This window comes from Bombina bombina, unplaced genomic scaffold (assembly GCF_027579735.1).
Source record: "Bombina bombina isolate aBomBom1 unplaced genomic scaffold, aBomBom1.pri scaffold_499, whole genome shotgun sequence".
NCBI classification, from domain to species: domain Eukaryota; kingdom Metazoa; phylum Chordata; class Amphibia; order Anura; family Bombinatoridae; genus Bombina; species Bombina bombina.
Window position 1 is genome coordinate 183,916 of NW_026511564.1, and position 27,241 is coordinate 211,156.

The window sequence follows — 27,241 nt, forward strand, 5'->3', positions numbered from 1 at the left end:
TCCAGCTGAAAGAGGAAGATCGGTAATAAAGTCCATGGATACATGAGTCCAAGGCTGATGAGGTATGGGCAACGGTTGAAGCAAACCTGAAGGAAGTTGACGAGGAGTCTTGTTTGTGGCACATTGTGTGCATACTGAGACATAATCTTTAACATCTTGAGAGAGAGTGAGCCACCAGACATGTTGTTTGAGATTTCGAGCGGTGTTACTGATGCCAGGATGTCCAGAGAGGGGACTATCATGAGCCCAAAATAGGATCTTGGAACGAAGGCGTTCAGGAACAAAGAGTAGACCATCAGGAGGTTTACAGGACAAAGGAAGATTCTTTTGCGCAGACTGTAAATCTTGTAACCAGGAAGTTGATAACTGGGCTATGACTTCATGAGGTTGGAGAATGGTACCAGACTCAGGAATTGGGGTATCTTGAAATTGTCTGGAAAGGGCGTCTGCTTTAATATTTTTAGAACCGGGTAGGACAAATTGTAGTGAAACCGGGAGAAGAATAAAGACCAACGTGCTTGCCTGGAATTCAATAGTTTGGCCGTTTGGAGATAAAGAAGGTTTTTATGATCTGTGAGTATGGTAAACGGCAAAGAGGTACCCTCCAGCCAATGCCTCCATTCATCCAGGGCCATTTTAATGGCAAGCAACTCTTTATTGCCTACGTCATAGTTAAATTCAGAAGGAGTGAACTTTTTAGAGAAGAATCCAACAGGATGAATTTTTCCAGTATCAGGTATTCGTTGGGAAAGAAAAGCTCCAGCAGCAACAGAGGAAGCATCAACTTCCAGGATGAACTGAAAATCTGGATTTGGGTGACGGAGAATAGGTGCAGAAGAAAAAGCTTCTTTGAGAGACTCAAAAGCCTCAATAGCCTCAGGAGGCCATTCTTTACAATTTTGCCCCTTTCTAGTGAGAGAAGTAAGGGGAGAAGTAATAGTAGCAAAATCTTTGATGAACTTCCTGTAATAGTTGGCGAAGCCCAGAAAACGTTGCAGAGCCTTCAGAGAATCAGGTCTAGGCCAATCCAAAATGGCAGAAAGTTTAGTAGGATCCATTTCAAATCCAGATGCAGATATTACATAACCCAGAAAGGGTATGGATTTTTGATGGAATGAACATTTCTCCAGCTTAGCAAAGAGATGGTAATCTCTTAAACGTTGAAGTACTCTCCTGACGTGGTGCACATGATCTTGGTGGTTTTGAGAAAAAATCAGGATATCGTCAAGGTATATGATGACAAAGATATTCAAAAAATCACGAAAAATCTCGTTCACAAAATGTTGAAAAACCGCAGGAGCATTACATAGCCCAAAAGGCATGACCAGATACTCGTAATGCCCAAATCGAGTGTTAAAAGCAGTCTTCCATTCATCTCCCTTGCGTATACGGATAAGATTGTATGCACCACGTAGATCTAGTTTGGTAAATATGGTGGATCCTTGAAGATAAGTAAACAGTTCAGGAATAAGGGGTAGAGGATAACTGTTCTTGATGGTAATTTGATTTAGTCCTCTGTAATCAATACAGGGTCGTAGACCGCCATCCTTTTTTCCTACAAAAAAGAAACCAGCCCCTACAGGAGAAGAGGAGGGTCGAATAAATCCTCTAGCCAGATTGTCTTTAATATATTCTTCCAAAGCCAGGTTCTCAGGTAAGATATGTCTTGCCTCGAGGGTAAGTAGCCCCAGAAAGGAGATCAATGGGGCAATCAAAAGGACGGTGAGGAGGAAGACGTTCAGCTTCCTTCTTGGAGAAAACATCCACAAAGTCATGATAAGGCATAGGTAAAGAGTCCGGAGTTTCGATTGTGAGAGCGATAGTGAGTGGTAACTTAATGATCTTTTGAAGACATTTAGTCTGGCATGTTGATCACCAGGAGGTGAGTTCGCCAAAAGTCCAAGAAAAAGTAGGATTATGTACTTGGAGCCAGGGAAGTCCCAAGATAATGGGAAATTGAGGAGTAGGAATGATGTCAAAACAAATTGTCTCAGAATGAAGTATTCCAACAGTAAGAAGTAAAGGTTTAGTAGCAAACTGAATGTATCCGGAACCCAAAGGATCTCCACTAACCGTAGAGACAGAAATAGAATACTCTTTCTTTAGTAAGGGTATAGTGTGAGTAGAGACGAATGTGGAGTCAATGAACCCTCCTCCAGCACCAGAGTCAATAAGAGCTTGGGTATGTATCTTATTATGTCCAATTTGAAGGGTTACTGGAACAAAGAGTTTCTTGTATAGGGAATGACTACTCTTTTGGCTTAACTCAGTTCCCTGGACTAAAGTTAAGCCCTGGCTTTTACTGGCCTGGTAGGACAATCCCTTAATAAATGCCCTTTAAGGCCACAGTACAAACACAGGCCAAGAGAACGTCTTCTCAAGCGTTCAGTCTCTGTTAATTTTATGCTTCCCACTTCCATAGGTTCAGCCTGATCAGGAGTAGGAGAGACAGGAGTGACTGGATTAGAAAAACGAGGAGCCAAACGAAAAGGAGTTCGAGTTGATGACCTCTGTGTTCTATCCCTTTCTTGTTGGCGTTCACGAAATCTGGCATCGAGACTGATACAAAGATTTATGAAGGCTTCCAAGGATTCTGGAAGTTCCCGATACACCAATTCATCCTTGAGATGCTCAGAAAGTCCTTTACGAAAAGCGGCTCTAAGTGCTCCCTGATTCCAAGTAGTTTCAGAGGCAAGTGTGCGGAACTCAATAGCGTATTGAGAAACTGGTTGACTACCTTGTCATAAATCTAAGAGAGTAGCTTCAGCAGCGGAAGATCTTCCAGGTTTATCAAATACATTTGAAAATACAGAGAGGAATGCATCTACATCCAAAAGTATAGGATCATTCTTTTCTAGCAAAGGTGATACCCAAGCCAAAGCTTTTCCTTTCATTAAGGAAATAAGGAATGTAATTCTAGAAGAGGGAGTAGCAAAAAGAGTAGGGCTATTTCGGAAATGGAGACGGCACTGATTCAGAAAACCCCTACAGTCTTCAGGATTCCTATCATACTTATCCGGAAGAGGTATCCTGGGACTCAGTTGTACTTGAGACTGGTTGTTTGGACTCGAAGGAGGTAATGCCTCATTAGGATTAGGATTGGGAGGTGTAGGAGCAACCAAACTTTGTAATAATGCAGTTATTTGATCAAGCTTAGAGTCCAGGGATTGCAAGTGGCTAGCATGAGATCCCAGTAGTTGTCCCTGGTGAGCCACGGCCATGGATAATTCAGTGGGGTCCATTTATGGCCCGTTTGTAATGTCAGCCGTTTAGGAATCAGTCCGGGATTTAACCCAACTGCTAGCGTGAAAAGTAAAACACAGGCTAGCACACTGAGAAATAACCAGGACGTGACCCACTCAGGAAACAAATAAGATAGGTTACAAAAAATAATAATTTTTCCTTTAAGCTGGATAGCCACAAAAGTGTTAGTGTTCCTTTTAGTGGAATAGAATCAAACAAATGATAAAAGTTCTCTTTAGTAACTTGTAGAAGTAAACGTCCCTTTAAGCAGGTTTGCAACATATAAAAGATAAAGTTCTCTTTAAGCAGCTTGAAAAAGTAAATGTCCCTTTAAGCAGGTTTGCAACAAACAAAAAGTCAAAGTTCTCTTTTGCAGCTTGTAAAAGTAAATGTCCCTTTAAACAGGTTTACAACAAACAAAAAGACAAAGTTCTCTTTTGCAGCTTGTAAAAGTAAATGTCCTTTAAGCAGGCTTGCAACAAACAAAAGATAAAGTTCCTTTTTAGCAGCTTGTAAAAGTAAATGTCCTTTGAGCAGGTTTGCAACAAACAAAGATAAAGTTCTTATTAGCAGCTTGTAAAAGTAAATGTCCCTTTAAGTAGGTTTGCAACAAACAAAAGATTATGCTTACTTTAGGCAAGGTTGTAGCAGGACATAAGACTGAAGCTGACTCAGACAGGCAAAGGCAATTATATCCAGGAGTTAGATTGAGGGACAAGGCAAAAGCAAGGTCAGGCAGGCAACAGTCGGTATCCAGGCATCAGTAGAAGGGATAAGGCATAAGCTAGGTCAGGCAGGCAACAGTCGGTATCCAGGCATCAGTAGAAGGGATAAGGCATAAGCTAGGTCAGACAGGCAATAGTCGGTATACCAGAATCAGAATAGGGATAAGCAAGGTCATACAGGTTCAGAGTAAGTACTCACAACGCCAGAGTAATCCAACAAACGGGCCCCGAGTAAGATCTCCCGCCGTGGTTTAAAGGCAGGAGCAGCGACGTCATCAGAGGGGGTGTCAGAGGACGCGTCACGTTGCTAAGCAACGTGACGTCATTCACGCTGAGAAGATCCGGGAGCCGCGGCGACACGGCAATGAACGGGAGGATCATGACAATATATAATAATAACATAACATATACAGTGGGGAAAAAAAGTATTTAGTGAGCCACCAATAGTGCAAGTTCTCCCACTTAAGAAGATGAGAGAGGCCTGTAATTTTCATCATAGGTATACCTCAACTATGAGAGACAAAATGTGGAAACAAATCCAGACAATCACATTGTCTGATTTGGAAAGAATTTATTTGCAAATTATGGTGGAAAATAAGTATTTGGTCAATATCAAAAGTTAATCTCAATACTTTTTGTTGGCAATGACAGAGGTCAAACGTTTTCTGTAAGTCTTCACAGTGATGTTTTGGGGCTGTCGCTGGGCAACACGGATTTTCAACTCTCTCCAAAGGTTTTATATGGGGTTGAGATCTGGAGACTGGCTAGGCCACTCCAAGACCTTGAAATGCTTCTTACGAAGCCACTCCTTCGTTTCCCTGGCAGTGTGTTTGGGATGATTGTCATGCTGAAAGACCCAGCCACATTTCATCTTCAATGCCCTTGCTGATGGAAGGAGGTTTGCACTCAAAATCTCATGATACATGGCCCCATTCATTCTTTCATGTACACAGATCAGTCGTCCTGTTCCCTTTGCAGAGAAACAGCCCCAAAGCATGATGTTGCCACCCCCATGCTTCACAGTAGGTATGTTCTCTCTCCTCCAAACATGACAAGTTGTGTTTCTACCAAACAGTTCTACTTTGGTTTCATCTGACCATATGACATTCTCCCAATCCGCTTCTGGATCATCCAAATGCTCTCTAGCATACTTCAGATGGGCCCGGACATGTACTGGCTTAAGCAGGGGGACACGTCTGGCACTGCAGGATCTGAGTCCCTGGCAGCGTAGTGTGTTACTGATGGTAGCCTTTGTTACGTTGGTCCAGCTCTCTGCAGGTCATTCACTAGGTCCCCCCGTGTGGTTCTGGGATATTTGCTCCCCGTTCTTGTGATCATTTTGACCCCACGGGGTGAGATCTTGTGTGGAGCCCCAGATCGAGGGAGATTATCAGTGGTCTTGTATGTCTTCCATTTTCTAATTATTGCTCCCACAGTTGATTTCTTCACACCAAGCTGCTTGCCTATTGCAGATTCAGTCTTCCCAGCCTGGTGCAGGTCTACAATTTTGTTTCTGGTGTCCATCAACAGCTCTTTGGTCTTCACCATAGTGGAGTTTGGAGTGTGACGGTTTGAGGTTGTGGACAGGTGTCTTTTATACTGATAACAAGTTCAAACAGGTGCCATTAATACAGGTAATGAGTGGAGGACAGAGGAGCCTCTTAAAGAAGAAGATACAGGTATGTGAGAGCCAGAAATCTTGCTTGTTTGTAGGTGACCAAATAATTATTTTCCACCATAATTTGCAAATAAATACTTTCAAAATCAGACAATGTGATTATCTAGATTTGTGTCCACATTTTGTCTCTCATAGTTGAGGTATACCTATGATGAAAATTACAGGCCTCTCTCATCTTCTTAAGTGGGAGAACTTGCACAATTGGTGGCTGACTAAATACTTTTTTCCCCACTGTATAATAATAACATAACATATATAATAATAACATAACATATATAACAATAACATAACATATATAATAATAACATAACATATAATAATAACATAACATATATAACAATAACATAACATATATAATAATAACATAACATATAATAATAACATAACATATATAACAATAACATAACATATATAATAATAACATAACATATATAACAATAACATAACATATATAATAATAACATAACATATATAATAATAACATAAAATATATAACAATAACATAACATATAATAATAACATAACATATATAATAATACCATAACATATATAACAATAACATAACATATATAATAATAACATAACATATATAACAATAACATAACAAATATAATAATAACATAACATATATAATAATAACATAACATATATAATAACATATATAATAATAACATAATATATAACAATAACATAACATATATAAAAATAACATAACATATAATAATAACATAACATATATAACAATAACATAACATATATAATAATAACATAACATATATAATAATAACATAACATATATAACAATAACATAACATATATAATAACATAATATATATAATAATAACATAACATATATAACAATAACATAACATATATAATAATAACATAACATATATAATAATAACATAACATATAATAATAACATAACATATATAATAATAACATATATAATAATAACATATATAATAATAACATAACATATATAACAATAACATAACATATATAATAATAACATAACATATATAACAATAACATAACATATATAATAATAACATAACATATATAACAATAACATAACATATATAACAATAACATAACATATATAATAATAACATAACATATATAACAATAACATAACATATATAATAATAACATAACATATATAATAATAACATATATAATAATAACATAACATATATAACAATAACATAACATATATAATAATAACAAAACATATCTAATAATAATAACATAACATATATAATAATAACATATATAATAATAACATATATAACAATAACATAACATATATAATAATAACATAACATATATAATAATAACATAACATATATAACAATAACATAACATATATAATAATAACATATATAATAATAACAAAACATATCTAATAATAATAATAACATAACATATATAATAATAACATAACATATATAATAATAACATATATAATAATAACATAACATATATAGTAATAACATAACATATATAACAATAACATAACATATATAATAATAACATAACATATATAAAAATAACATATATAATAATAACATAACATATATAATAATAACATAACATATATAACAATAACATAACATATATAATAATAACATAACATATATAATAATAACATATATAATAATAACATAACATATATAATAATAACATAACATATATAACAATAACATAACATATATAATAATAACACAACATATATAACAATAACATAACATATATAATAATAACATAACATATATAATAATAACATAACATATATAACAATAACATAACATATATAATAATAACATATATAATAATAACATATATAATAATAACAAAACATATCTAATAATAATAACATAACATATATAATAATAACATAACATACAGGGAGTGCAGAATTATTAGGCAAGTTGTATTTTTGAGGATTAATTTTATTATTGAACAACAACCATGTTCTCAATGAACCCAAAAAACTCATTAATATCAAAGCTGAATATTTTTGGAAGTAGTTTTTAGTTTGTTTTTAGTTTTAGCTATTTTAGGGGGATATCTGTGTGTGCAGGTGACTATTACTGTGCATAATTATTAGGCAACTTAACAAAAAACAAATATATACCCATTTCAATTATTTATTTTTACCAGTGAAACCAATATAACATCTCAACATTCACAAATATACATTTCTGACATTCAAAAACAAAACAAAAACAAATCAGTGACCAATATAGCCACCTTTCTTTGCAAGGACACTCAAAAGCCTGCCATCCATGGATTCTGTCAGTGTTTTGATCTGTTCACCATCAAAATTGCGTGCAGCAGCAACCACAGCCTCCCAGACACTGTTCAGAGAGGTGTACTGTTTTCCCTCCTTGTAAATCTCACATTTGATGATGGACCACAGGTTCTCAATGGGGTTCAGATCAGGTGAACAAGGAGGCCATGTCATTAGATTTTCTTCTTTTATACCCTTTCTTGCCAGCCACGCTGTGGAGTACTTGGACGCGTGTGATGGAGCATTGTCCTGCATGAAAATCATGTTTTTCTTGAAGGATGCAGACTTCTTCCTGTACCACTGCTTGAAGAAGGTGTCTTCCAGAAACTGGTAGTAGGACTGGGAGTTGAGCTTGACTCCATCCTCAACCCGAAAAGGCCCCACAAGCTCATCTTTGATGATACCAGCCCAAACCAGTACTCCACCTCCACCTTGCTGGCGTCTGAGTCGGATTGGAGCTCTCTGCCCTTTACCAATCCAGCCACGGGCCCATCCATCTGGCCCATCAAGACTCACTCTCATTTCATCAGTCCATAAAACCTTAGAAAAATCAGTCTTGAGATATTTCTTGGCCCAGTCTTGACGTTTCAGCTTGTGTGTCTTGTTCAGTGGTGGTCGTCTTTCAGCCTTTCTTACCTTGGCCATGTCTCTGAGTATTGCACACCTTGTGCTTTTGGGCACTCCAGTGATGTTGCAGCTCTGAAATATGGCCAAACTGGTGGCAAGTGGCATCTTGGCAGCTGCACGCTTGACTTTTCTCAATTCATGGGCAGTTATTTTGCGCCTTGGTTTTTCCACACGCTTCTTGCGACCCTGTTGACTATTTTGAAGGAAACGCTTGATTGTTCGATGATCACGCTTCAGAAGCTTTGCAATTTTAAGAGTGCTGCATCCCTCTGCAAGATATCTCACTATTTTTGACTTTTCTGAGCCTGTCAAGTCCTTCTTTTGACCCATTTTGCCAAAGGAAAGGAAGTTGCCTAATAATTATGCACACCTGATATAGGGTGTTGATGTCGTTAGACCACACCCCTTCTCATTACAGAGATGCACATCACCTAATATGCTTAATTGGTAGTAGGCTTTCGAGCCTATACAGCTTGGAGTAAGACAACATGCATAAAGAGGATGTGGTCAAAATACTCATTTGCCTAATAATTCTGCACTCCCTGTATATAACAATAACATAACATATATAATAATAACATATATAATAATAACAAAACATATATAATAACAATAACATAACATATATAATAATAACAAAACATATCTAATAATTACATAACATATATAACAATAACATAACATATATAACAATAACATAACATATAATAATAACATATAATAATAACATAACATATATAATAATAACATAACATATATAATAATAACATAACATATATAATAATAACATAACATATATAACAATAACATAACATATATAATAATAACATAACATATATAACAATAACATAACATATATAATAATAACATAACATATATAACAATAACATAACATATATAACAATAACATAACATATAATAATAACATAACATATATAATAATAACATAACATATATAACAATAACATAACATATATAATAATAACATAACATATATAAAAATAACATAACATATATAACAATAACATAACATATATAATAATAACATATATAATAATAACATAACATATATAATAATAACACAACATATATAACAATAACATAACATATATAATAATAACATAACATATATAATAACAATAACATAACATATATAATAATAAAAAAACATATCTAATAATAATAACATAACTTATATAACAATAACATAATTCTGCAGGTACAGAAACACTGGTGTGATCTCCGTGAGTCAGGTAACAGCAAACAATAAATCTGCAGATACAGAAACACTGGTGTGATCTCCGTGAGTCAGGTAACAGGAAACAATAAATATGCAGATACAGAAACACTGGTGTGATCTCCGTGAGTCAGGTGACAGGAAACAATGAATCTGCAGATACAGAAACACTGGTGTGATCTCTGTGAGTCAGGTAACAGCAAACAATAAATATGCAGATACAGAAACACTGGTGTGATCTCTGTGAGTCAGGTAACAGCAAACAATAAATATGCAGATACAGAAACACTGGTGTGATCTCTGTGAGTCATGTAACAGCGAACAATAATTCTGCAGATACAGAAACACTGGTGTGATCTCCGTGAGTCAGGTGACAGGAAACAATGAATCTGCAGATACAGAAACACTGGTGTGATCTCTGTGAGTCAGGTAACAGCAAACAATAAATATGCAGATACAGAAACACTGGTGTGATCTTCGTGAGTCAGGTGACAGGAAACAATGAATCTGCAGATACAGAAACACTGGTGTGATCTCTGTGAGTCAGGTAACAGGAAACAATGAATCTGCAGATACAGAAACACTGGTGTGATCTCCGTGAGTCAGGTAACAGGAAACAATAAATATGCAGATACAGGAACACTGGTGTGATCTCTGTGAGTCAGGTAACAGGAAACAATAAATATGCAGATACAGAAACACTGGTGGGATTTCCGTGAGTCAGGTGACAAGAAACAATGAATCTGCAGATACAGAAACACTGGTGTGATCTCTGTGAGTCAGGTAACAGGAAACAATGAATCTGCAGATACAGAAACACTGGTGTGATCTTCGTGAGTCACGTAACAGGAAACAATAATTCTGCAGATACAGAAACACTGGTGTGATCTCCGTGAGTCACGTAACAGGAAACAATAATTCTGCAGATACAGAAACACTGGTGTGATCTCTGTGAGTCAGGTAACAGGAAACAATGAATCTGCAGATACAGAAACACTGGTGTGATCTTCGTGAGTCAGGTAACAGGAAACAATAATTCTGCAGATAAAGAAACACTGGTGTGATCTCCGTGAGTCACGTAACAGGAAACAATAATTCTGCAGATACAGAAACACTGGTGTGATCTCCGTGAGTCAGGTAACAGCAAACAATAAATATGCAGATACAGAAACACTGGTGTGATCTCTGTGAGTCAGGTAACAGGAAACAATAAATCTGCAGATACAGAAACACTGGTGTGATCTCCGTGAGTCAGGTAACAGGAAACAATAAATATGCAGATACAGAAACACTGGTGTGATCTCCGTGAGTCAGGTAACAGCAAACAATGAATCTGCAGATACAGAAACACTGGTGTGATCTCTGTGAGTCAGGCAACAGGAAACAATGAATCTGCAGATACAGAAACACTGGTGTGATCTCCGTGAGTCAGGTAACAGCAAACAATAAATCTGCAGATACAGAAACACTGGTGTGATCTCCGTGAGTCAGGTAACAGGAAACAATAAATATGCAGATACAGAAACACTGGTGTGATCTCCGTGAGTCAGGTAACAGCAAACAATGAATCTGCAGATACAGAAACACTGGTGTGATCTCTGTGAGTCAGGCAACAGGAAACAATGAATCTGCAGATACAGAAACACTGGTGTGATCTCCGTGAGTCAGGTAACAGGAAACAATGAATCTGCAGATACAGAAACACTGGTGTGATCTCTGTGAGTCAGGTAACAGGAAACAATGAATCTGCAGATACAGAAACACTGGTGTGATCTTCGTGAGTCACGTAACAGGAAACAATAATTCTGCAGATACAGAAACACTGGTGTGATCTCCGTGAGTCACGTAACAGGAAACAATAATTCTGCAGATACAGAAACACTGGTGTGATCTCCGTGAGTCAGGTAACAGGAAATAATGAATCTGCAGATACAGAAACACTGGTGTGATCTCTGTGAGTCAGGCAACAGGAAACAATGAATCTGCAGATACAGAAACACTGGTGTGATCTCTGTGAGTCAGGTAACAGGAAACAATGAATCTGCAGATACAGAAACACTGGTGTGATCTTCGTGAGTCACGTAACAGGAAACAATAATTCTGCAGATACAGAAACACTGGTGTGATCTCCGTGAGTCACGTAACAGGAAACAATAATTCTGCAGATACAGAAACACTGGTGTGATCTCCGTGAGTCAGGTAACAGCAAACAATGAATCTGCAGATACAGAAACACTGGTGTGATCTCTGTGAGTCAGGCAACAGGAAACAATGAATCTGCAGATACAGAAACACTGGTGTGATCTCCGTGAGTCAGGTAACAGGAAACAATGAATCTGCAGATACAGAAACACTGGTGTGATCTCCGTGAGTCAGGTAACAGGAAACAATGAATCTGCAGATACAGAAACACTGGTGTGATCTCTGTGAGTCAGGTAACAGGAAACAATGAATCTGCAGATACAGAAACACTGGTGTGATCTTCGTGAGTCACGTAACAGGAAACAATAATTCTGCAGATACAGAAACACTGGTGTGATCTCCGTGAGTCACGTAACAGGAAACAATAATTCTGCAGATACAGAAACACTGGTGTGATCTCCGTGAGTCAGGTCACAGGAAACAATGAATCTGCAGATACAGAAACACTGGTGTGATCTCCGTGAGTCAGGCAACAGGAAACAATGAATCTGCAGATACAGAAAAACTGGTGTGATCTCCGTAAGTCAGGAAACAGGAAACAATGAATCTGCAGATACAGATACACTGGTGTGATCTCCGTGAGTCCGGTAACAGGAAACAATGAATCTGCAGATACAGAAACACTGGTGTGATCTTTGTGAGTCAGGTAACAGGAAACAATGAATCTGCAGATACAGAAACACTAGTGTGATCTCCGTGAGTCAGGTAACAGGAAACAATGAATCTGCAGATACAGAAACACTGGAGTGATCTCCGTGAGTCAGGTAACCGGAAACAATGAATCTGCAGATACAGAAACACTGGTGTGATCTCCGTGAGTCAAGCAACAGGAAACAATAAATCTGCAGATACAGAAACACTGGTGTGATCTCTGTGAGTCAGGTAACAGGAAACAATGAATCTGCAGATACAGAAACACTGGTGTGATCTTCATGAGTCAGGTAACAGGAAACAATGAATCTGCAGATACAGAAACACTGGTGTGATCTCCATGAGTCAGGTAACAGGAAACAATGAATCTGCAGATACAGAAACACTGGTGTTATCTCCGTGAGTCAGGTAACAGGAAACAATGAATCTGCAGATACAGATCAGCCAATAGAATGCAAGCTCAATCTGATTGGCTGATTGGATCAGCCAATCGGATTGAACTTGAATCTGATTGGCTGATTGAATCAGCCAATCAGATTTTTCCTACCTTAATTCTGATTGGCTGATAGAATCCTATCAGCCAATCGGAATTCGAGGGATGCCATCTTGGATGACGTCATTTAAAGGAACCTTCATTCGGTGAGTAGGCGTCGGTTGAAGAGGATGGATCCGCGTTGGCTGGGAAGAAGATGGCTCTGCTCCGCTCCGGATGGATGAAGATAGAAGATGCCGCTTGGATGAAGATGTCTGCCGGTCCGGATGTCCTCTTCTGCCCGGATAGGATGAAGACTTTTGCCGGTCTGGATGTCCTCTTCTGCCCCATCAGATGAAGACTTCGGCCCGGCTGGGTGAAGACGACTCAAGGTAGGGAGATCTTCAGGGGGGTAGTGTTAGGTTTATTTAAAGGGGGTTTGGGTGGGTTAGAGTAGGGGTATGTGGGTGGTGGGTTTTAATGTTGGGGGGGTTGTATTTTTTTTACACGCAAAAGAGCTGATTACTTTGGGGCAAGCCCTTTTAAGGGCTGGTAAAAGAGCTGATTACTTTTTAAATTAAAATAGGGTATGGACCTTTATTATTTTGGGGGGCTTTTTTTATTTTATTAGGGGGCTTAGAGTAGGTTTAATTAGCCTAATATACTTGTAATCTTTTTTTATTTTTTGTAATTTAGTGTTTGTTTGTTTTTGTAATTTAGTTTAGTTTATTTAATTGTATGTAATTGTAGGTAATTTATTTAATTAATTTATTGATAGTGTAGTGTTAGCTTTAATTGTAACTTAGGTTAGGATTTATTTTACAGGTAATTTTGTAATTATTTTAACTAGGTAGCTATTAAATAGTAAATAACTATTTAATAGCTATTGTACCTAGTTAAAATAAATACAAAGTTGCCTGTAAAATAAATATAAATCCTAAAATAGCTACAATATAATTATTCGTTATATTGTAGCTATATTAGGGTTTATTTTACAGGTAAGTATTTAGTTTTAAATAGGAATAATTTAATTAATAAGAGTTAATTTATTTTGTTAGATTAAAATTATATTTAATTTAGGGGGGTGTTAGGGTTAGGGTTAGACTTAGCTTTAGGGGTTAATACATTTATTATAGTAGCGGCGAAGTCCGGTCGGCAGATTAGGGGTTAATACTTGAAGTTAGGTGGCGGTGACGTTGGGGGGGCAGATAAGGGGTTAATAAATATTATGTAGGTGTCGGCGATGTTAGGGGCAGCAGATTAGGGGTTCATAGAGATAATGTAGGTGGTGGCGATGTGCGGTCGGCAGATTAGGGGTTAAAAATATTTATTATAGTGGCGGCGATGTGGGGGGATCTCGGTTTAGGGGTACATAGGTAGTTTATGGGTGTTAGTGTACTTTAGAGCACTGTAGTTAAGAGCTTTATAAACCGGCGTTAGCCCAGAAAGCTCTTAACTACAGCCTTTCCGTGGGCGGTAGGAGTGTTGTCGGTAGAGGTGTAACGCTCACTTCAGCCAAGACTCTAAATTCCGGCGTTAGGAAGATCCCATTGAAAAGGATACGCAATTGGCGTAAGGGGATCTGCGGTACGGAAAAGTCGCGGCTTGAAAGTGAGCGGTACACCTTTACCTGGCCGACTCTAAATACCAGCGGGCGGCCAAAGGTAGCGTTAGGACCCCTTAACGCTGCTTTTGACAGCTAACACAGAACTCTAAATCTAGACGTAAATATTTTAGGCCAGAAAATATCTAAATATAGAAGGTATTGTATTCTATAGAAATACTGACAGGTCCCAGTCTTTATTGAGTCCTATTGGTTCCAGAGTACTCAACTCAAATATCCAAAACCGCTGTCATTGATGTAGCAATACTCAGTAGGTCATGCTATTAACCAACTCCGTTTCCAGGTGATTGATTTTGTCCCCATCCCTAGGAGAGGTGGTAATAGGGAATTATTGCTACATCAAAGAGAGCGGTTTTGGATATTTGAGTTGAGTACTCTGGAACCAATTGGACTCAATAAAGACTGGGACCTGTCAGTAATTCTATAGAATACAATACCTTCTATATTTAGATATTTTCTGGCCTAAAATATTTAGTATTTTTTACCAACAAATATTCTTTACCAATATTGCTTTATTCAATAACAAGAATTATTTGTTTAAATAATTGATATATGCTGTGCTTAAAAAATTGATCCTTGCTGTGTATATAAAATATGTATCATGTCTTGATGACAATATATTTATTGTTTATTACATAAATATTATTTTTTAACTGTATTTTTTAACTGTATCTTTGTTTTGTATTGATGTGGTATCATCCTGTCTTAACTTTAAGGATATGAAAGGGTTAAACAATTTTGTGAATTAGGAAATTGTCTCTCTACTGCCCTCTGGTGGTGGAGGGTATATTAGGATGTTTTTTACCACAATATTTTATGCTTGATGAAGGGAAGATGTTCCTGAAACGTCGCTGCTATGTTTGCTGTGCCTAAATAAAGACCATTTGAATTCACCTATTGCTGCCACATCCTTTGGACTCTATCTGATATGTATGGTAGGGTTTGGTGGTACACCTACGTGGCGTGCAAGTGATCCAGGTGCTGACTGATATTGCTTGACTTATAATAACCGTTATGCCCGTACTCTCCTTATTATGACATTCAAGGAAATGGGCTGAAACTCCATGGCTATCTAACCCATTCTCTATATTCCTTAGGTGCTCACCGAACCTGGTCTTTACAGATCGTTTAGTGCGTCCTACATAGATCTTGTCGCATGAACACCTGAGGAGATAGACAACAAAGCAGGTCTTGCAAGTCATCAAGCCTTTTATCTTGTATGTATTGTCCACCCTGGTAATTCCAAAGGTTTGGTTCTGTGGATCAATGTGCACACAACATTTGCAACCTTTTCTCCCACACTTGAAAAACCCTTGTGTGTTTGTCTTTAGCCAAGTATCAGATCTTATTGGTCTCAACATACTTGGACTAATCTTGTTTTTGAGGTTCACATTCCTCCTAAAAACTACTTGACCCCCCCCCCCTTTGATGGATTCTTTTAAAATGGGGTCCTGCATTAGGATGGGCCAATGTTTCTTTATTGCCTTTTCTATATCCCTTGATGCTCTATTATATCTAGTAACTAATTGTATATTTCTTTTACTCTCTACCCTTCCTTCACTCTCTGTTTTTTGTACTTGATTCATTTTTTTCATTTCATTCTTATCCTTACCCTTTTTTTCAGTGATAAAATTTTAAATTGTAAGAAATCTGCTAAATTTAGAGTAAAACTTAATTTACATATGTATTATTTGAAGCGCTTCTACACAGAAACCATTTTAAGTTTAAGTAAACGCACAGTCTATGTTATGTAAACATTCATTGAATACGCACCCCATACCCTCTGCTTGGATCCGAGTTCACTGGTGATGTGAGGGGATTTTTGTTCAAACAGTGATCTCTATTATTTCCTACGAAAGACAGGGAATCCTGCCCACTTTTTTTATAAAATATCGCCAGACTCACGGATTCACAAAACTGGAGAGACAAAAAAGGGCCATTTCTCAAAGGTCTGATAATCCTTTTAGCATTAGGCCCTGAATGCGGATATTCCTTATTTAACAGAAGGCAGGTTTTCCTTACTTAACAGATGGCGGGTTTTCTTTACTTAGAGGAAAGCAGGTTTTCCTTACTTAGAAAAAGGCAGGTTTTCCTTACTTAGAAAAAGGCAGGTTTTCCTTACTTAGAAAAAGGCAGGTTTTCCTTACTTAGAAAAAGGTGGGTTTTCCTTACTTAGAAAAAGGCGGGTTTTCCTTACTTAGAAAAAGGCGGGTTTTTCTTACTTAACAGAAGGCGGGTTTTCCTTACTTAGAGGAAGGCGGGTTTTCCTTACTTAACAGAAGGTGGGTTTTCCTTACTTAGAGGAAGGTGGGTTTTCCTTACTTAAAAGAAGGCGGGTTTTCCTTACTTAGAGGAAGGTGGGGTTTCCTTACTTAACAGAAGGTGGATTTTCCTTACTTAACAGAAGGCGGGTTTTCCTTACTTAACAGAAGGTGGGTTTTCCTTACTTAGAGAAAGGCAGATTTTCCTTACTTAGAGGAAGGTGGGTTTTCCTTACTTAGAGGAAGGCGGGTTTTCCTTACTTAGAGGAAGATGGGTTTTCCTTACTTAGAGGAAGGCAGGTTTTCCATACTTAACAGATGGCAGGTTTTCCTTACTAAACAGAAGGTGGGTTTTCCTTACTTAACAGAAGGTGGGTTTTCCTTATTTAGAGGAAGGCTGGTTTTCCTTACTTAGAGGAAGGCGGGTTTTCCTTACTTAACAGAAGGCAGATTTTCCTTACTTAGAGGAAGGCAGGTTTTCCTTACTTAGAGGAAGGCGGATTTTCCTTAATTGAGGAAGGCGGGTTTTCCTTACTTAGAGGAAGGTGGGTTTTCCTTACTTAGAGGAAGGCGGGTTTTCCTTAGAGGAAGGCAGGTTTTCCTTACTTAACAGAAGGCAGGTTTTCCTTATTTAACAGAAGGCAGGTTTTCCTTACTTAATAGAAGGTGGGTTTTCCTTACTTAGAGGAAAGCAGGTTTTCCTTACTTAGAGGAAAGTGGGTTTTCCTTACTTAGAGGAAGGTGGGTATTCCTTACTTAACAGAATGTGGGTTTTCCCTACTTAGAGGAAGGCAGGTTTTCCTTACTAGAGGAAGGTGGGTTTTCCTTACTTAGAGGAAGGTGGGTTTTCCTTACTTAGAGGAAGGCAGGTTTTCCTTACTAGAGGAAGGTGGGTTTTCCTTACTTAACAGAAGGCGGGTTTTCCTTACTTAGAGGAAGGCAGGTTTTCCTTACTTAGAGGAAGGCAGGTTTTCCTTACCTAGAGGAAGGCAGGTTTTCCTTACATAGAGAAAGGCGGGGTTTCCTTACGTAGAGGAAGGCAGGTTTTCCTTACTTAGAGGAAGGCATGTTTTCCTTACTTAACAGAAGGTAGGTTTTCCATACTTAGAGGAAGGTGGGTTTTCCTTACTTAACAGAAGGCGGGTTTTCCTTACTTAGAGAAAGGCAGGTTTTCCTTACTTAGAGGAAGGCTGGTTTTCCTTACTTAGAGGAAGGCGGGTTTTCCTTACTTAGAGGAAGGCGGGTTTTCCTTACTTAACAGAAGGCGTGTTTTCCTTACTTAGAGGAAGGCAGGTTTTCCTTACTTAAAAGAAGGCAGGTTTTACTTACTTAGAGGAAGGTGGGTTTTCCTTACTTAACAGAAGGTGGGTTTTCCTTACTTAACAGAAGGCGGGTTTTCCTTACTTAACAGAAGGTGGGTTTTCCTTACTTAGAGAAAGGCAGATTTTCCTTACTTAGAGGAAGGTGGGTTTTCCTTACTTAGAGGAAGGTTGGTTTTCCTTACTTAGAGGAAGGTGGGTTTTCCTTACTTAGAGGAAGGCAGGTTTTCCTTAATTAACAGATGGCAGGTTTTCCTTACTTAACAGAAGGTGGGTTTTCCTTACTTAACAGAAGGTGGGTTTTCCTAACTTAGAGGAAGGCAGGTTTTCCTTACTTAGAGGAAGGCGGGTTTTCCTTACTTAACAGAAGGCAGGTTTTCCTTACTTAGAGGAAGGCAGGTTTTCCTTACTTAGAGGAAGGCGGATTTTCCTTACTAGAGGAAGGCGGGTTTTCCTTACTTAGAGGAAGGCGGGTTTTCCTTAGAGGAAGGCGGGTTTTCCTTACTTAACAGAAGGCGTGTTTTCCTTATTTAACAGAAGGCAGGTTTTCCTTACTTAACAGAATGTGGGTTTTCCTTACTTAGAGGAAGGCAAGTTTTCCTTACTTAAAGGAAGGTGGGTTTTCCCTACTTAGAGGAAGGCGGGTTTTCCTTACTTAACAGAAGGCAGGTTTTCCTTACTTAACAGAAGGCGGGTTTAACTTACTTAACAGAAGGCAGGTTTTCCTTACTTAACAGAAGGTGGGTTTTCCTTACTTAACTGAAGGCGGGTTTTCCTTACTTAAGAGAAGGCGGGTTTTCCTTACTTAACAGAAGGCGGGTTTTACTTACTTAGAGGAAGGCGGGTTTTTCTTACTTAGAGGAAGACAGGTTTTCCTTACTTAGAGGAAGGCGGGTTTTCCTTGCTTAGAGGAAAGCCAGTTTTCCTTTCTTAGAGGAAGGACGGTTTTCTTTACTTAGAGGAAGGCGGGTTTTGTTTACTAAGAGGAAGGCTGGTTTTCCTTACTTAGAGGAAGGCTGGTTTTTCTTACTTTAAGGAAGGCGGGTTTTCCGTACTTAACAGAGGGTGGGTTTTCCTTACTTAGAGGAAGGCGGGTTTTACTTACTTAGAGGAAGGCGGGTTTTTCTTACTTAGAGGAAGACGGGTTTTCCTTACTTAGAGGAAGGCGGGTTTTCCTTGCTTAGAGGAAAGCCGGTTTTCCTTTCTTAGAGGAAGGACGGTTTTCTTTACTTAGAGGAAGGCGGGTTTTCTTTACTAAGAGGAAGGCTGGTTTTCCTTACTTAGAGGAAGGCTGGTTTTCCTTGCTTAGAGGAAGGCAGGTTTTCCTTACTTAGAAAAAGGCAGGATTTCCTTATGCAGAGGATGGCAGGTTTTCCCTACTTAGAGGATGGCAGGTTTTTCCTACTTAGAGGATGGCGAGTTTTCCTTACCTAATAGAAACCGGGTTTCCCTTAATTAGAGGAAGGTAGGTTTTCCTTACTTAGAGTAAAGCGGGTTTACCTAACTTAGAGGAAGGCGCATTTTCCTTACATAGAGGATGGCGGGTTTTGGTTACTTAGAGGAAGGTGGGTTTTCCTTACTTAGAGGAAAGCGGGTTTTGCTTACTTAGAGGAAAGTGGGTTTTTCCTCTCTTAGAAGAAGCCGGGTTTTCCTTACTTAGAGGAAGTTAGGGTTTTCTTACTTAGAGGAAGGCCGGTTTTCCTTACTTAGAGGAAGGCAGGTTTTCCTTACTTAGAGGAAGGCAGGTTTTCCTTGCGTAGAGGAAGGCAGGTTTTCCTTACTTAGAGGAAGGCAGGTTTTCCTTACTTAGAGGATGGCGGGTTTTCCTTACCTAATAAAAGGCGGGCTTTCCTTACTTAGAGGAAGGCGGGTTTTCCTTACTTAGAGGAAGGTAGGGTTTCCTTACTTAGAGGAAGGCAGGGTTTCCTTACTTAGAGGAAGGCAGGTTTTGCTTACTTAGAGGAAAGTGGGTTTTCCTTACTTAGAGGAAGGTGGGTTTTCCTTACTTAACAGAGTGTGGGTTTTCCTTACTTAGAGGAAGGCAGGTTTTCCTTACTTAGAGGAAGGTGGGTTTTCCTTACTTAGAGGAAGGTGGGTTTTCCTTACTTAACAGAAGGCAGGTTTTCCTTACTTAACAGAAGGCGGGTTTAACTTACTTAACAGAAGGCAGGTTTTCCTTTCTTAAAAGAAAGTGGGTTTTCCTTTCTTAACAGAAAGCGAGTTTTCCTGACTTAGAGGAAGGCGGGTTTTCCTTACGTAGAGGAAGGTGGGTTTTTCTTACTTCGAGGAAGGCGGGTTTTCCTTACTTAACAGAAGGTGGGTTTTCCTTACTTAGAGGAAGGCGGGTTTTACTTACTTAGAGGAAGGCGGGTTTCTCTTACTTAGAGGAAGACGGGTTTTCCTTACTTAGAGGAAGGTGGGTTTTCCTTGCTTAGAGGAAGGCTGGTTTTTCTTACTTAGAGGAAGACGGGTTTTCTTTACTTAGAGGAAGGCGGGTTTTCTTTACTAAGAGGAAGGCTGGTTTTCCTTACTTAGAGGAAGACTGGTTTTCCTTACTTAGAGGAAGGCAGGTTTTCCTTACTTAGAGGAAGGCAGGTTTTCCTTACTTAGAGGAAGACGGGTTTTCCTTACTTAGAAAATGGCGGGTTTTCCTTACCTAATAGAAAGCAGGTTTTCCTTACTTAGAGGAAGGCAGGTTTTCCTTACCTAGAGGAAAGCGGGTTATCCTTAGATGAAGGAGAGTTTTCCTTACTTAGAAGATTGTGGGTTTTCCTTACTTAGAGGAAGGCGGGTTTTCCTTACTTAGAGGAAGACAGGTTTTTCTTACTTAGAGGAAGACGGGTTTTCCTTACTTAGAGGAAGACAGGTTTTCCTTACTTAGAGAAAGGAAGGATTTCCTTATGCAGAGGATGGCAGGTTTTCCCTACTTAGAGGATGGCAGGTTTTTCCTACTTAGAGGATGGCGAGTTTTCCTTACCTAATAGAAAGCAGGTTTTCCTTAATTAGAGGAAGGTAGGTTTTCCTTACTTAGAGTAAAGCGGGTTTTCCTTACTTAGAGGAAAGCGGGTTTTGCTTACTTAGAGGAAAGTGGGTTTTCCTTGCTTAGAAGAAACCGGGTTTTCCTTACTTAGAGGAAGGTAGGGTTTTCTTACTTAGAGGAAGGCAGGTTTTGCTTACTTAGAACAAGGTGTGTTTTCCTTACTTAGAAGAAGGCGGGTTTTTCTTGCTTAGAAGGCAGGTTTTCCTTACTTAGAGGAAGGTGGGTTCTCCTTACTTAGAGGAAGGCAGGTTTTTCTTACTTCGAGAAAGCCAGGATATCCTTGCTTAGAGGAAGGCAGGTTTTCCTTGCTTAGAGGATGGCGGGTTTAGCTTACTTAGAGGAAGGCGGGTTTACCTTACTTAGAAGAAGCCGGGTTTTCCTTACTTAGAGGAAAGCGGGTTTTCCTTACTTAGAGGAAGGTGGGTTTTCCTTACTTAGAGGAAAGCGGGTTTTGCTTACTTAGAGGAAAGTGGGTTATCCTTGCTTAGAAGAAACCAGGTTTTCCTTACTTAGAGGAAGGTAGGGTTTTCTTACTTAGAGGAAGGCAGGTTTTGCTTACTTAGAACATGGGGGTCGATCCGATATAAAGCGTCGCCCGCAAAAGCCGGCGACGCCAATATTTACGCTGATTTGGTATCCTATATACGGCGTAACCTAGAAGTTACGCGCGTATATTTCTGCCGTCGCCCGTAGTTTTTTGGGCCATAGGCAGGTATACCAAACCAGCGCAGTTTGGTATCCAATATGCAGCGTAAGGACTTACGTGGCGAAAATGGAGAAAACTTACTCCATTTTCACCTCGCCACAAAAAGCAGCCGTAAGAAGCCTTACGCTGACTATTGGAGCCCCGTAACTCCCTAAACTAACTAGAAAATAAACCTAACACCTAACGCATGCGCAATGTCTATCTCCCTGTCAACCGCGATCTTCTAAAATAAACCTAACACCTAACGCATGCGCAATGTCTATCTACCTGTCAACCGCGATCCCCCCCCCCCCCGAAATCCCTAATAAAGTTATTAACCCCTAAACCGCCGCTCCCGGACCCCGCCGCCATCTACATAAACTAACCCCCTACTGTGAGCCCCTAAAACCGCCGCCATCTACCTTATCTATCCCCTAATCTGACCCCTTACACCGCCGCCACCTATATAAAAATTATTAACCCCTAATCTAATCCCCCTATACCGCCGCCAGCTATATTAATATTATTAACCCCTAATGTAAGCCCCTTACACCGCCGCCATCTCTATTAAAATGATTAACCCCTAATTTAATCTACCTACCCCGCCGCCAGCTATATTATCTATATTAACCCTAAGTATATTATAGTTAATATAGGTATTACATTATATATATTAACTATATTAACCCTAATTATATTAGGGTTAATATAGTTAATATAGTTACTATAGTATTTATATTAACTATATTAACTCTATCTAACCCTAACACCCCTAACTAAATTTATATTAAATTAATCTAATTCATTTATAAACTAAAATATTCCTATTTAAATCTAAATACTTACCTATAAAATAAACCCTAAGATAGCTACAATATAATTAATAATTACATTGTAGCTATGTTAGGGTTAATATTTATTTTACAGGTAAATTGTTAATTATTTTAACTAGGTATAATAGATATTAAATAGTTATTAACTATTTAATATCTACCTAGTTAAAATAATTACCCAATTACCTGTAAAATAAATCCTAACCTAAGTTATAAATACACCTACACTATCAATAAATTTAATAAACTACAAACATCTATCTAAAAATACAATTAAATTAACTAAACTAAATTACAAAAACAAACAAACACTAAATTACAAAAAATAAAAAAAAGATTACAAGATTTTTAAGCTAATTACACCTATTCTAAGCCCCCTAATAAAATAATAAACCCCCAAAATAAAAAAAAATTCCCTGCCCTATTCTAAATTAAACAAATTTCAAAGCTCTTTACCTTACCAGCCCTTAAAAGGGCCTTTTGTGGGGCATGCCCCAAAGAATTCAGCTCTTTTGCATACAACAAATACAATCCCCCCCCCCCCCATTACAACCCACCACCCACATACCCCTATTCTAAAACCACCCAAACCCCCCTTTAAAAAGCCTAACACTACCCCCCTGAAGATCTCCCAATAGAATGCGAGCTCAATCTGATTGGCTGTTCGGATCAGCCAATCGGATTGAACTTGAATCTGATTGGCTGATTCAATCAGCCAATCAGATTTTTCTAACTTAATTCCGATTGGCTGATAGAATCCTATCAGCCAATCGGAATTCGGCGGACGCCATCTTGGATGACGTCATTTAAAGGTACCTCATTCCAAGTACAGCAGTCGGCCAGGATGGATGCTCCGCGGCGGCGGAGCGAAGAAAGAAGATTGAAGATGCCGCCGGAAGAATGAAGACTTTGCTGCCGCTTGGAGGAAGACGTCGCCGGAGGAAGAATTCTTCTTTGCCGCTTGGAGGAAGACATCGCCGGAGGAAGAATTCTTCTTTGCCGCTTGGAGGAAGACATCGCCCGGATCGGATCAGGAGTTCGGCCCGGTGTGGTGAAGACAAGGTAGGGAGATCTTCAGGGGGGTAGTGTTAGGCTTTTTTAAGGGGGGTTTGGGTGGTTTTAGAATAGGGGTATGTGGGTGGTGGGTTGTAATGGGGGGGGGGATTGTATTTGTTGTATGCAAAAGAGCTGAATTCTTTGGGGCATGCCCCACAAAAGGCCCTTTTTAGGGCTGGTAAGGTAAAGAGCTTTGAAATTTGTTTAATTTAGAATAGGGCAGGGAATTTTTTTTATTTTGGGGGTTTATTATTTTATTAGGGGGCTTAGAATAGGTGTAATTAGCTTAAATATCTTGTAATCTTTTTTTTATTTTTTGTAATTTAGTGTTTGTTTTTTTTTGTAATTTAGTTTAGTTAATTTAATTGTATTTTTAGATAGATGTTTGTAGTTTATTAAATTTATTGATAGTGTAGGTGTATTTGTAACTTAGGTTAGGATTTATTTTACAGGTAATTGGGTAATTATTTTAACTAGGTAGATATTAAATAGTTAATAACTATTTAATATCTATTATACCTAGTTAAAATAATTAACAATTTACCTGTAAAATAAATATTAACCCTAACATAGCTACAATGTAATTATTAATTATATTGTAGCTATCTTAGGGTTTGTTTTATAGGTAAGTATTTAGATTTAAATAGGAATATTTTAGTTTATAAATGAATTAGATTAATTTAATATAAATTTAGTTAGGGGTGTTAGGGTTAGATAGAGTTAATATAGTTAATATAAATACTATTATTTCTGGACATCGCTGGTTTGTCAGACTTACGGCACGTTAGCATCTGACGGCGACCTATATGGGATAGCTCGAGTTGCGAGCTGAAACTGCGGGCGACGCCGGTTCCCTCGCTTGCGCCGCAAACTGCGATCTATATCGGATCGCGCCCAAGGCGGGTTTTTCTTGCTTAGAGGAAGGCCGGTTTTCCTTACTTAGAGGAAGGCAGGTTTTTCTTACTTCGAGAAAGCCAGGATATCCTTGCTTAGAGGAAGGCAGGTTTTCCTTGCTTAGAGGAAGGCAGGTTTTTCTTACTTAGAGGATGGCGGGTTTTCCTTGCTTAGAGGAAGGCGGGTTTTCCTTACTTAGAGGAAGGCAGGTTTTCCTTACTTAGAGGATGGCGGGTTTTCCTTACCTAGAGAAAGGCGGGTTTTCCTTACTTAGAGGAAAGTGGGTTTTCCTTACTTAGAGGAAGGTTGGTTTTCCTTACTTAGAGGAAAGCAGGTTTTGCTTACTTAGAGGAAAGTGGGTTTTCCTTGCTTAGAAGAAGCCAGGTTTTCCTTACTTAGAGGAAGGTAGGGTTTTCTTACTTAGAGGAAGGCCGGTTTTCCTTACTTAGAGGAAGGCAGGTTTTCCTTACTTAGAGGAAGGCAGGTTTTCCTTGCGTAGAGGAAGGCAGGTTTTCCTTACTTAGAGGAAGGCAGGTTTTCCTTACTTAGAGGATGGCGGGTTTTCCTTACCTAATAAAAGGCGGGCTTTCCTTACTTAGAGGAAGGCGGGTTTTCCTTACTTAGAGGAAGGTAGGGTTTCCTTACTTAGAGGAAGGCAGGGTTTCCTTACTTAGAGGAAGGCAGGTTTTGCTTACTTAGAACAAGGCGGGTTTTCCTTAATTAGAACAAGGCGGGTTTTCCTTACTTAGAGGAAGGCGGGTTTACTTTACTTAACAGAAGGTGGGTTTTCCTTGCGTAGAGGAAGGCAGGTTTTCCTTACTTAGTGGAAGGCAGGTTTTCATTACTTAGAGGATGGCGGGTTTTCCTTACCTAATAAAAGGTGGGTTTTCCTTACTTAGAGGAATGCGGGTTTTGTTTACTTAACAGAAGGCGGGTTTTCCTTACTAAGAGGAAGGCGGGTTTTCCTTACCTAGAGGAATGGGGGTTTTCCTTACCTAATGGAAAGCGGGTTTTCCTTACTTAGAGGAAGGCGAGTTTTCCTTACTTAGAGGAAGGCGGGGTTTACTTACCTAGAGGAAGGCGGGTTTTCCTTACTTAACAGAAGGTGGGTTTTCCTTATTTATCAGAAGGCAGGTTTTCCTTACTTAGAGGAAGACGGGTTTCCCTTACTTAGAGGAAGGCCGGTTTTCTTTACTTAGAGGAAGGCGGGTTTTGCTTACTTAGAGGAATGGGGTTTTTCCTTACCTAATGGAAAGCGGGTTTTCCTTACTTAGAGGAAGGTGAGTTTTCCTTACTTAGAGGAAGGCAGGGTTTACTTACCTAGAGGAAGGCGGGTTTTCCTTACTTAACAGAAGGTGGGTTTTCCTTATTCATCAGCAGGCAGGTTTTCCTTACTTAGAGGAAGGCGAGTTTTCCTTACTTAGAGGAAGGCAGGTTTTACTTACCTAGAGGAAGGCAGGTTTTCCCTACTTAACAGAAGGTGGGTTTTCCTTATTCATCAGAAGGCAGGTTTTCCTTACTTAGAGGAAGACGGGTTTCCCTTACTTAGAGGAAGGCCGGTTTTCTTTACTTAGAGGAAGGCGGGTTTTGCTTACTTAGAGGAATGGGGGTTTTCCTTACCTAATGGAAAGCGGGTTTTCCTTACTTAGAGGAAGGTGAGTTTTCCTTACTTAGAGGAAGGCGGGGTTTACTTACCTAGAGGAAGGCGGGTTTTCCTTACTTAACAGAAGGTGGGTTTTCCTTATTCATCAGAAGGCAGGTTTCCTTACTTAGAGGAAGGCGAGTTTTCCTTACTTAGAGGAAGGCAGGTTTTACTTACCTAGAGGAAGGCAGGTTTTCCCTACTTAACAGAAGGTGGGTTTTCCTCACTTAACAGAAGGTGGGTTTTCCTTATTCAACAGAAGGCAGGTTTTCCTTACTTAGAGGAAGACGGGTTTCTCTTACTTATAGGAAGGCCGTTTTTCTTTACTTAGAGGAAGGCGGGTTTTGCTTAATTAGAGCAATGGGGTTTTTCCTTACCTAATGGAAAGCGGGTTTTCCTTACTTAGAGGAAGGCGAGTTTTCCTTACTTAGAGGAAGGCGGGGTTTACTTACCTAGAGGAAGGCGGGTTTTCCTTACTTAACAGAAGGTGGGTTTTCCTTATTCATCAGAAGGCAGGTTTTCCTTACTTAGAGGAAGACGGGTTTTCCTTAATTAACAGAAGGCGGGTTTTCCTTACTAAGAGGAAGGCGGGTTTTCTTTACCTAGAGGAATGGGGGTTTTCCTTACCTAATGGAAAGCAGGTTTTCCTTACTTAGAGGAAGGCAAGTTTTCCTTACTTAGAGGAAGGCGGGGTTTACTTACCTAGAGGAAGGCGGGTTTTCCTTACTTAACAGAAGGTGGGTTTTCCTTATTCAT

General features: G+C 38.8%; 1 protein-coding gene across 1 annotated transcript in view; it reads left to right on the forward strand.

Annotated features, from left to right (window-relative positions):
• LOC128643802 (olfactory receptor 6F1-like) overlaps positions 1-27,241 on the forward strand; it is an 85,390-nt gene that overhangs the window by 10,782 nt on the left and 47,367 nt on the right. The gene's annotated exons all lie outside the window — the stretch shown is intronic.